The sequence below is a fragment of the Agrilus planipennis genome, unplaced genomic scaffold (genome assembly GCF_000699045.2).
Source record: "Agrilus planipennis isolate EAB-ADULT unplaced genomic scaffold, Apla_2.0 scaffold137, whole genome shotgun sequence".
Taxonomy (NCBI): Eukaryota; Metazoa; Arthropoda; class Insecta; order Coleoptera; family Buprestidae; genus Agrilus; species Agrilus planipennis.
Genome location: NW_020439008.1, coordinates 198,932 through 209,453, shown reverse-complemented (window position 1 = coordinate 209,453; position 10,522 = coordinate 198,932). Strand labels below are relative to the sequence as shown.

Below are 10,522 nucleotides of genomic sequence, written 5' to 3'. Positions count from 1 at the left end.
TTTATTGGTTTTTATTATATATACACTTTTATTCACAATATTTACAGTTTATTCCAATAAAATTGGATTGTTGGATATAAGAATAATCGTTGTATTTGATTTGTTATTACACTTAATGAATTTCGATGATTTAGTAGATAATTGTTTCGGTTTAAATATTTGCTTGTTTTCGGTTAACTCGACAGACTTGAATTCTCTTATTTTGTCCCAAAAAATATCTTAAATACTACCTAAAACTAACTCCCTCCAAGGTACCCTATTCGAAGAATTATTTTTGTTGTTGCAACCACCGACAAGACGTTGACCTGTAAAATCGTCGGTACCTGGGTTGAATAATGGCATTTCCAGACCCTCGGTACGCTGGAAGCCTTGAATATCTATTGTAGTAAAGTAATAAAATTTACAGGCCAACGCTTGAAAGATGTGCAACTTTCACCATTATATTTAAACTTAAAACTAAAATATGTATACACTGAAAATAATATTAAACTATTTACCAACAAACAAAACAATCGAATAGATATATATATATACAAATACATATGTACAAATATACAATGAGGACGCAACAATACTAATAATGAATCACTTAATTCGTAATGACTCGAATAAGTACCCTCATTAATGACCTGCCTACCCATTCCGCGGACTTAAAAACGCACCCTCGTATATGTATAAACGGCCACGCAAAGAAATCATGGAAGAAGGCATCTACCCACACATTAATATATATAATATAATAACTACCTTTTACCCGGAGTTTGACTCAAGTTGATGTCCTAAATAAGTGTCAAAGATCTTCAAAAATACAGTAATTTGGATAAATTTGTCCTTAAATCCTGACCAGGATCATCAGGATAAAATTAAAGTTTTCAGTTTTCTAGGTTTAATATACATTGTGCTTAGAATGATTGTAAATGCTGTTCTTTATCGATATGAAAAGAAATTTTTTTATCCCTCGGAAATACTAGTGTTTTTGTGGATAGGGGTACTCGATGTCCTTTTCTGTTCTCCTGATAACGTGTGTATAAAATTTCATGTTTATCGGTTGAATAATTAAGGCGTGAAATCGTACCAAACAAACCCACATATGCATTAATAATTTTTTGCATTTAAAGGATGCTTGTTGAATTTATTTGATGAAAACGTTCTTAACTAATTGTAAGTTTGGAATCAAATAACACGAGTAAATTTTTTATTGGTGTTTCAAAATTTAATACATTCTTTTGTTGATTTTGAGTCAAATAACGTAGTCATTTTGAAAAATATGCATAGTATTATTTGCAATAGATTATTATTCATTCAGGGAGTCACCGAATTATCAAAAAATAAGAGGAAATGCCACCTTATTGCAGATTTAGATTTCTGACTTAATAATTCATTTTTACGTATCATATGCTAACACTTCGACGTAGTCAGGCCGAATTTTTATTTTAGCGAAATGACAATAAATATTATATGTATTAATCAATACGTAAAACTTTTTTATTTACAGCGGTGATAAAAAGGCTTTTAACGCCGTTAAAATTTCAATACTCTTTTTTTGAAAGAGCAACATTTAGCACATAAAGCCTTATGAAGGTCCCAATTTTCTCAATTTCAGTAATAAATTTTCACACTAAACTTATTAACGGCTTTTTTCGATAATTTGAAAAATTAACTTTTCAACTTTATTATTTCATAGGCATTTTTATGTTTGAAGGCAGAAGTTGGTAAACTTTAATTTAAATATAGGTACCTGATGTATCCTGCGAATCTTATTTTTTTTTTCTGAGTTAAAATCTACATTTCGAACAAAATTGTTTTGATAAGAGTACTAAAACGCAACTCCATAGTAAATAATATTTAAAAAGACTTTTATTAAAATTAAAACAAAGACGTTTCTATCTAAATTTACATACAAACTATTGTTTTGACTCACCCTTTACATTAGATTACGATTTTTTCCTTTAGTTAGCAGTGTTACACGATTATGGGAATTCTACCGAAAACTTGAACAATCGACCACAATCTAGGATATAATTTGATTTTTATCACCTCGTTCGTTCTCAGTTCTAATATGTTCTTCTTCCAAGTGGGATGATTTTGCAGTGTTGACGTTTGAAAAAGCATCCAACACCCAAGCCGCTATTTCCAATTTTAAAATGTCCTGAAAACGATCTTTGAAATTACTGTGAAGACTCTCCAAATGTCGGCAGTAAGCAAGCAGATCGTCGTTATTGAAGAATTAAGGAAATTAACTAACTCATGCCTGCCAATATTTTTCACGTGTAAGAGTTTGACTACGAAAGCAGCAACAATGTTTCTTATTTTAATTAAATTGAAGACATCACCTTGAGATAGGATATTATCCTTAAAGAATTTATATAGGTTTGTCAAGTATGCAATATCATTTCTTGATGAGACGATGATGTCCCGCAGTGAACTTTTTTCAAAATCTTAAAAATATGCCACGTTATTGCCTTTCTTATCTGAATTCCTTATTGCTTCATTCGAAAATGTTTTAGATAAAGAAGGCACAAAGGCGATGATGGGTTTGTGAAATTTTCCATAAATACATATTTACAATTTTCCGCACTGTATTGCCGTCTCTTCTTTTTTGCTTCCGACATGATTTTAATCTACGAGTAAAAAACTGATTAAAAAAAATACTAACGGCTGCGTGTGACAACGTAAAAAGATAAAATAAATACTAGACCCTTTTAAATACAGTGGGGTAATAAAGTCGGTGGTAGTCGCTTATTTTTGAGGAACATAAAAAAAACCCGCGTGTCCGAGCGTTTTTCCAAAAAAACCCCTGAATTTTAAATGAATTTATTTCAACCCACATGTCCACAATGAGTTATTAAAATACAGCATGCAACGACAAGAATTAGACAAACATGCACAAACTCGATTATCAGAATTTGTATCCTTCGGTATCATTTTTTGGTTACCATAAAAGGTACCCTATATCCTTTTCTGTACCCCTGACGATGTGCCTTCAAAATTTTATGATGGTCGATTGGGTAGTTAAGGCGCAAAATCGTCCACATAAAACTATTTTTTTTTCTATCTCCAGTACAATATTTTTTCTGGATAAGAGTACCCTATGTGCTTTTCTGACCTCCGACAAAGTGCCTGCAAAATTTCATGATGATCGATTGAATGGTTAAAGCGTGAAGTCGATCGCATAAACTAATTTATTTCAATCCTTGGGGTACAACATTTTTCAGGATAAAAGTACCCTTTGTGCTTTTTTGTACCCCCGACAATGTGTCTAGAAAATTTCATGATGATCAATTGACTAGTTAAGGATTGAAATAAACCATATAGAATTATTTTTTTTCTATTCCCTTGAGAACAATACTTCTCTGGATAAAAATACCCTATGATCTTTTCTGTACCCCTGACGCTGTGTCTCCATCATTTCATGATGATCGATTGTGTAGTTAAGAGACGATATCGTCCACATAAAACTATTTTTTTCTATCCCTTGACAACAATACTTATTTTTGGATAAAAGTAGGTACCCTTTGTTTTTTTCTGTATCCTTGACAATGTCTACAAAATTTCAAAATGATCTGTTGAGTAGTTAAGGAGTGAAATGGAGCACATAAAACTAATTTTTTTCTATCCCTCGAGGAGAATATCTTTTCTAGATAAAAATACCCTATATTTTATTTTGTATCCCTGACAATGCGTCTACAAAATTTCATGATGATCGATTGGGTAGTTAAGGCGAGACATCGTCCACATAAAACTAACTTTTTTCTATCCCTTGAGAACAGTACTTTTTCTGGATAAAAGTACTCTATAGCTTTTCTGTACCCCTGACAATGCATCTACAAAATTTTATAATGATCGATTCAGTAGCTAAGGCGTGAAACGAACCACATAAAAATAATTTTTCTATTTCTCGGGAAAAATTTTTTTCTTTTGGATAAAAGGTACTCCATGTCTTTTTTTGTACCCCTGATAATGAGTCTACAAAATTTGATGATGATTGATTGAGTGGTTAAGGCGTGAAAAACCAACAAACTCACATTCGCATTTAAATATTAGTTAGGGTTACGCCAGTTTGCTTTTAAATTAACATAATCCGCATTCGCTCGGAAGAAAACTAGTCGATGCATAATGAATAACTGTACCAATCAAATTAAAGTATTTTTAAGTATGTACTAAACTAATTTTGAAGCATAGTTTATTTAAACTATCATTCAATTATTTTGATCACTTAAAATTAGTTAGTACACGTTTAGCAAAGTAAAACGTTATCGAATGAGATTTAGCTGTTAAATACTAACTTGTATTTTCCATTATAAACGCGTTTTTTTTGATGAAATAATTAAAGAACACGACCTTACTTGAATACGCCATAAATCTCATTACAATTAACAAGTGATAAAAGTAGATTGGAGTAAGTAGAGGTATAAATTAAAATCGATTTTGGGTTTCGTTTGCTTAAGAGTAAGGCCGCTTTAGATTTTTCTACTTAAGTGTTAATTAAAAAAAAATAATTGAGTCACAACAGCCACAATTTAATTAAACAACAAGCNCCAAGGAAACCACAGAAAAACTTGGACCAAGGCAGACGGACTCGGAATCGAACCGGCGTCCTCCCGAATGCTAAGCAATGGTCTAGACCTCTAGGCCATGCCGCTCGGTATTTCTTGCTTAAAGAGGGTATGCTACTTGTAACCCATGGTTTTACCTGGGCTAGAATCCCCGTAAATCAATGACATCTCCCGGTATGGTTTGAACTGATTTTCCTTATTGGTAAGGAATTTTATAACAGCGCGGTACTCGATTTTCTCCACATTTCAGAATTAGTTCCGGATTGATTTGTTTCGTCGACGATAGTTCAAAGACTACCGACCTAATTACGATAAAACTTGGTATTTATACTTGTTCGGTGAGGCCGATCTCGTTTCAGCCCCGTATTTTGCTTTTGGATTTCTTTTTAAGTAACACTTTTGGTTTTATTGGTTTTTATTATATATACACTTTTATTCACAATATTTACAGTTTATTCCAATAAAATTGGATTGTTGGATATAAGAATAATCGTTGTATTTGATTTGTTATTACACTTAATGAATTTCGATGATTTAGTAGATAATTGTTTCGGTTTAAATATTTGCTTGTTTTCGGTTAACTCGACAGACTTGAATTCTCTTATTTTGTCCCAAAAAATATCTTAAATACTACCTAAAACTAACTCCCTCCAAGGTACCCTATTCGAAGAATTATTTTTGTTGTTGCAACCACCGACAAGACGTTGACCTGTAAAATGGTCGGTACCTGGGTTGAATAATGGCATTTCCAGACCCTCGGTACGCTGGAAGCCTTGAATATCTATTGTAGTAAGGTAATAAAATTTACAGGCCAACGCTTGAAAGATGTGCAACTTTCACCATTATATTTAAACTTAAAACTAAAATATGTATACACTGAAAATAATATTAAACTATTTACCAACAAACAAAAACAATCGAATATATATATACAAATACATATGTACAAATATACAATGAGGACGCAACAATACTAATAATGAATCACTTAATTCGTAATGACTCGAATAAGTACCCTCATTAATGACCTGCCTACCCATTCCGCGGACTTAAAAACGCACCCTCGTATATGTATAAACGGCCACGCAAAGAAATCATGGAAGAAGGCATCTACCCACACATTAATATATATAATATAATAACTACCTTTTACCCGGAGTTTGACTCAAGTTGATGTCCTAAATAAGTGTCAAAGATCTTCAAAAATACAGTAATTTGGATAAATTTGTCCTTAAATCCTGACCAGGATCATCAGGATAAAATTAAAGTTTTCAGTTTTCTAGGTTTAATATACATTGTGCTTAGAATGATTGTAAATGCTGTTCTTTATCGATATGAAAAGAAATTTTTTTATCCCTCGGAAATACTAGTGTTTTTGTGGATAGGGGTACTCGATGTCCTTTTCTGTTCTCCTGATAACGTGTGTATAAAATTTCATGTTTATCGGTTGAATAATTAAGGCGTGAAATCGTACCAAACAAACCCACATATGCATTAATAATTTTTTGCATTTAAAGGATGCTTGTTGAATTTATTTGATGAAAACGTTCTTAACTAATTGTAAGTTTGGAATCAAATAACACGAGTAAATTTTTTATTGGTGTTTCAAAATTTAATACATTCTTTTGTTGATTTTGAGTCAAATAACGTAGTCATTTTGAAAAATATGCATAGTATTATTTGCAATAGATTATTATTCATTCAGGGAGTCACCGAATTATCAAAAAATAAGAGGAAATGCCACCTTATTGCAGATTTAGATTTCTGACTTAATAATTCATTTTTACGTATCATATGCTAACACTTCGACGTAGTCAGGCCGAATTTTTATTTTAGCGAAATGACAATAAATATTATATGTATTAATCAATACGTAAAACTTTTTTATTTACAGCGGTGATAAAAAGGCTTTTAACGCCGTTAAAATTTCAATACTCTTTTTTTGAAAGAGCAACATTTAGCACATAAAGCCTTATGAAGGTCCCAATTTTCTCAATTTCAGTAATAAATTTTCACACTAAACTTATTAACGGCTTTTTTCGATAATTTGAAAAATTAACTTTTCAACTTTATTATTTCATAGGCATTTTTATGTTTGAAGGCAGAAGTTGGTAAACTTTAATTTAAATATAGGTACCTGATGTATCCTGCGAATCTTATTTTTTTTTTCTGAGTTAAAATCTACATTTCGAACAAAATTGTTTTGATAAGAGTACTAAAACGCAACTCCATAGTAAATAATATTTAAAAAGACTTTTATTAAAATTAAAACAAAGACGTTTCTATCTAAATTTACATACAAACTATTGTTTTGACTCACCCTTTACATTAGATTACGATTTTTTCCTTTAGTTAGCAGTGTTACACGATTATGGGAATTCTACCGAAAACTTGAACAATCGACCACAATCTAGGATATAATTTGATTTTTATCACCTCGTTCGTTCTCAGTTCTAATATGTTCTTCTTCCAAGTGGGATGATTTTGCAGTGTTGACGTTTGAAAAAGCATCCAACACCCAAGCCGCTATTTCCAATTTTAAAATGTCCTGAAAACGATCTTTGAAATTACTGTGAAGACTCTCCAAATGTCGGCAGTAAGCAAGCAGATCGTCGTTATTGAAGAATTAAGGAAATTAACTAACTCATGCCTGCCAATATTTTTCACGTGTAAGAGTTTGACTACGAAAGCAGCAACAATGTTTCTTATTTTAATTAAATTGAAGACATCACCTTGAGATAGGATATTATCCTTAAAGAATTTATATAGGTTTGTCAAGTATGCAATATCATTTCTTGATGAGACGATGATGTCCCGCAGTGAACTTTTTTCAAAATCTTAAAAATATGCCACGTTATTGCCTTTCTTATCTGAATTCCTTATTGCTTCATTCGAAAATGTTTTAGATAAAGAAGGCACAAAGGCGATGATGGGTTTGTGAAATTTTCCATAAATACATATTTACAATTTTCCGCACTGTATTGCCGTCTCTTCTTTTTTGCTTCCGACATGATTTTAATCTACGAGTAAAAAACTGATTAAAAAAAATACTAACGGCTGCGTGTGACAACGTAAAAAGATAAAATAAATACTAGACCCTTTTAAATACAGTGGGGTAATAAAGTCGGTGGTAGTCGCTTATTTTTGAGGAACATAAAAAAAACCCGCGTGTCCGAGCGTTTTTCCAAAAAAACCCCTGAATTTTAAATGAATTTATTTCAACCCACATGTCCACAATGAGTTATTAAAATACAGCATGCAACGACAAGAATTAGACAAACATGCACAAACTCGATTATCAGAATTTGTATCCTTCGGTATCATTTTTTGGTTACCATAAAAGGTACCCTATATCCTTTTCTGTACCCCTGACGATGTGCCTTCAAAATTTTATGATGGTCGATTGGGTAGTTAAGGCGCAAAATCGTCCACATAAAACTATTTTTTTTTCTATCTCCAGTACAATATTTTTTCTGGATAAGAGTACCCTATGTGCTTTTCTGACCTCCGACAAAGTGCCTGCAAAATTTCATGATGATCGATTGAATGGTTAAAGCGTGAAGTCGATCGCATAAACTAATTTATTTCAATCCTTGGGGTACAACATTTTTCAGGATAAAAGTACCCTTTGTGCTTTTTTGTACCCCCGACAATGTGTCTAGAAAATTTCATGATGATCAATTGACTAGTTAAGGATTGAAATAAACCATATAGAATTATTTTTTTTCTATTCCCTTGAGAACAATACTTCTCTGGATAAAAATACCCTATGATCTTTTCTGTACCCCTGACGCTGTGTCTCCATCATTTCATGATGATCGATTGTGTAGTTAAGAGACGATATCGTCCACATAAAACTATTTTTTTCTATCCCTTGACAACAATACTTATTTTTGGATAAAAGTAGGTACCCTTTGTTTTTTTCTGTATCCTTGACAATGTCTACAAAATTTCAAAATGATCTGTTGAGTAGTTAAGGAGTGAAATGGAGCACATAAAACTAATTTTTTTCTATCCCTCGAGGAGAATATCTTTTCTAGATAAAAATACCCTATATTTTATTTTGTATCCCTGACAATGCGTCTACAAAATTTCATGATGATCGATTGGGTAGTTAAGGCGAGACATCGTCCACATAAAACTAACTTTTTTCTATCCCTTGAGAACAGTACTTTTTCTGGATAAAAGTACTCTATAGCTTTTCTGTACCCCTGACAATGCATCTACAAAATTTTATAATGATCGATTCAGTAGCTAAGGCGTGAAACGAACCACATAAAAATAATTTTTCTATTTCTCGGGAAAAATTTTTTTCTTTTGGATAAAAGGTACTCCATGTCTTTTTTTGTACCCCTGATAATGAGTCTACAAAATTTGATGATGATTGATTGAGTGGTTAAGGCGTGAAAAACCAACAAACTCACATTCGCATTTAAATATTAGTTAGGGTTACGCCAGTTTGCTTTTAAATTAACATAATCCGCATTCGCTCGGAAGAAAACTAGTCGATGCATAATGAATAACTGTACCAATCAAATTAAAGTATTTTTAAGTATGTACTAAACTAATTTTGAAGCATAGTTTATTTAAACTATCATTCAATTATTTTGATCACTTAAAATTAGTTAGTACACGTTTAGCAAAGTAAAACGTTATCGAATGAGATTTAGCTGTTAAATACTAACTTGTATTTTCCATTATAAACGCGTTTTTTTTGATGAAATAATTAAAGAACACGACCTTACTTGAATACGCCATAAATCTCATTACAATTAACAAGTGATAAAAGTAGATTGGAGTAAGTAGAGGTATAAATTAAAATCGATTTTGGGTTTCGTTTGCTTAAGAGTAAGGCCGCTTTAGATTTTTCTACTTAAGTGTTAATTAAAAAAAAATAATTGAGTCACAACAGCCACAATTTAATTAAACAACAAGCCTGAACTATTAATAATATTTTACTTTTCATATTACTGTTTAATCTATTAAAAGAAAAAATATTGTTGATGTGCATTGGATGTGTAGAAGATCCTCGATCATGAATTCTTAGTTTAGAAAAGTGGATAGACGTGGTTCACAAGTAAGAACGGGACATAAGGTAACTACAAATTCTAATCATCTAAGTGAGATTTAACAGTCACACATGCGTATATTAAACTTTAAATATTCATTATTTAAAATATTTTGATAATATAATATAATGTAATAATTCAACATTAGGGCACTAATACAAAGTGGCATAAATTGAAATTTAAATTCCTTGCAAACCGCTAAAGCAACTTTTACGGTCATTTTTTTAAAATATAGCCTCATTTTTTCTTGATGATGTTTTTTTAACACATTTGCTAAATTCGGGACATTTAAACTCAATAAAATCCTATTTATGCATATTAATGCAAGACATCACGTTGCTCCTATGGTAAAAAAGTACTTAGAGGAGGTGAACATTGAGGTAGTACATTGGCTACCTCGTAGTTCATATCTCAACCCTATAGAACATTTGTGGTGCAATTTGCGTCTTTTTGCAGTGTGACTTGTTTCGACATTATGCGTAACTCGAAGTTGTACTGTAGGTATGTGTTGTACACGTACATTTTTGTTGTTGATCATGGATTTATGAATCGCAGTTTTTTTCCGCGTTTCCTTTCCTCACCATTGGTTTTTTCAAAATGTTGCATTTAAACCCTCCTGGCTGTTGTTCTGTATAACTTACTATTTGTTTCTACTTCAGTTCTGTTTTCAACAATATTCTGCATCTCCCAGATGATAACGCGAATTAAAAAACAATGTTCGGAAAAGATGGGGCTATGATATGATATCGATCTCGCCCGTTTTAACCGTAGCACCATAGTGTTACAAGTTTGATGTTGAAGACCTACCATAATTAAACCGATAGGTTAAGACGCCGTGGTTAATTGCAGCTGAGCCCATGGTCATGTACGTGCTAGATATGCTAGAATATTTTGAAA

The 10,522-nt window shown here is 31.9% G+C and overlaps 2 protein-coding genes across 5 annotated transcripts in view; both read left to right on the top strand.

Moving 5' to 3' along the window:
* The window catches only part of LOC112904905 (ubiquitin-conjugating enzyme E2Q-like protein CG4502), a 90,083-nt gene that overhangs the window by 70,833 nt on the left and 8,728 nt on the right, over positions 1-10,522 (top strand). The window contains exon 1 of one of the 4 annotated variants that reach the window (XM_025976128.1): positions 9,306-9,651. The exons of the other annotated variants lie outside the window; for them this stretch is intronic. The gene's annotated coding sequence lies outside the window, so the exon portion shown is untranslated. Of the gene's footprint in view, positions 1-9,305; positions 9,652-10,522 lie in introns of those variants that run through there. 4 annotated transcript variants of the gene reach the window in all.
* LOC108735104 (PQ-loop repeat-containing protein 1) overlaps positions 1-10,522 on the top strand; it is an 88,223-nt gene that overhangs the window by 71,337 nt on the left and 6,364 nt on the right. The window lies entirely within an intron of this gene.